This window comes from Papio anubis, chromosome 5, assembly GCF_008728515.1.
Source record: "Papio anubis isolate 15944 chromosome 5, Panubis1.0, whole genome shotgun sequence".
Lineage (NCBI taxonomy): Eukaryota > Metazoa > Chordata > Mammalia > Primates > Cercopithecidae > Papio > Papio anubis.
In genome coordinates this window covers 117,261,985-117,263,756 of record NC_044980.1, presented here as the reverse complement: position 1 = coordinate 117,263,756, position 1,772 = coordinate 117,261,985, and positions in this window count along the sequence as shown.

The following is a 1,772-nucleotide window of genomic DNA, read 5'->3' as shown; positions in this document are numbered from 1 at the left end:
ATGCTGGGGAGTGGGCCTCATCGGTCTCTGTTTAATGAGTCCTCTGGGTGATTCTGATGAGGTAAAGTTTGAGAAGCACCGTCCTGAAAGATAATCAAGGTACTATTAACCAAAGGACGGAAAAGAGATTGTGGAAAGTACAGTCTTGTCTACTACAGGGTTCTGTGCTACAGCAAGCTCCCAAAGGACCTTATTTCTAAAGTGTTGCATCTCCAGGTGCAAACCAGGCTCCTGATTTCTTGAATGAATGTCTGAATGTGCCCAGTGCTTGGCTGTTCCAGGGACAGAATTGAGGTTACTTTCTTTTCTTTCTTAGTTTTTTCAATGAGTTTTAGAGATTTACTCATGCTGGGTATCAACAGGCTATCACTTGGAGTCCTGAGAACAAATGACTTTTGTTGGCTGGAAGCTGCGTCATCTCCCTAAAGCTTTATGACAGCAGAAGTCCCTGGTACCGTGACCCTTGAGACCCAACCTTTTGTAGCTCTCTCCCTTGTCTCAGTTAATTCTGACCTCACTGGGTAGATGGCATTTGAGTGAAGCTTGAGGGTTAAAAAGAATTCGGTAGGTGGAAAATGAGGGGAAGATCATTTCAGGCTCAAAGAATGCTATAAACAAAGACAAGAGGGATGAACTTACAAGACATGTTATGCAGCCAACAAAAGTAGAAGACATGAGACTGAAAAAGTAGTTTGTAATCAGTCCTGAAGAGTCCACTAAGGGAGTTTGGACTCTAAATGAGAAACTGAGTAAAGGATAAGTAAGAGTCACTGTGTGAGAAGTGTTATATCCCATATTTGTACCGTGGAGATACCTCTATGTAATTTTATTTCCCAGCAAAAGACATGGATAGCAACTTATACGTAGGTAGATTGAGATCTCAGTTGAATAAGTTTGATATAACCACCTGACCCTCTGCCTGGGGAACAGAGGTAACAGCTACCTACACATTAGCATACTAGGAAACAGTAAGAGATCCACTGAGACTGAGCTGCAGATATCTGGTTGTTCTTTCTTCGTCTTCTAAGGTGCGGACACTGGCTATCCAGGTGGGAGCATGTTTAGCGGTGACATATTAGCTCAGAGACATGGGAGCTGAGACAACCATGGGACTGTGAAAAAGTGCCTTAAATAAGGCTCGTTCCTCCTTGTAACACTCCCTCCCTGATTTGCCTTCGCTCATCTACCTGGACATCTCTTACTAAGGGAATGCTTCTGATCTTCCAGAGTAAGGATTGTGACTTATTAAAGAAAACAGCTGTTAGGTTCCTATTACATGACTGGTTTTGAACAGGCACCAAGACATATTTCCATCTGATGGCCAGCGTTAACCTTCTTAAGTGGCTGAAAAGCTAAATATCCCTGCAGGTGATCAGTGTGATCCTCAGTCATTAGTTTAGCCTCTGGCTGTTTTGGTTTCAGAGTGATAATAAAGAACTTAGTGAAGAAGCCACCATAGAACCAGTGCAAGCTCACAGGGGAGCTTCAAATGCCTGCCTCTGGTTAAAATGGATTTATTTGCTCAGGTTAAAAGATTTGCTACCCAGACCAGACTTAAAAGTCTAAGACAAAGACTTAACAAGGAGGAGAAACAGGAGAAGGTAGTATGAGGGTTTTTTGTTGTTGTTGTTGTTGTTGTTTTACAAAAATTGGCAGTTTTTCTTGTTGCTTAATTTTCCATCATTATATTTTGGGAAATGAAAGAAAGAAATAAGTCATCCTTTGACTCCAACTGCAAGACATCTCTGCTTCGACTGATAATAAAAAAAGAG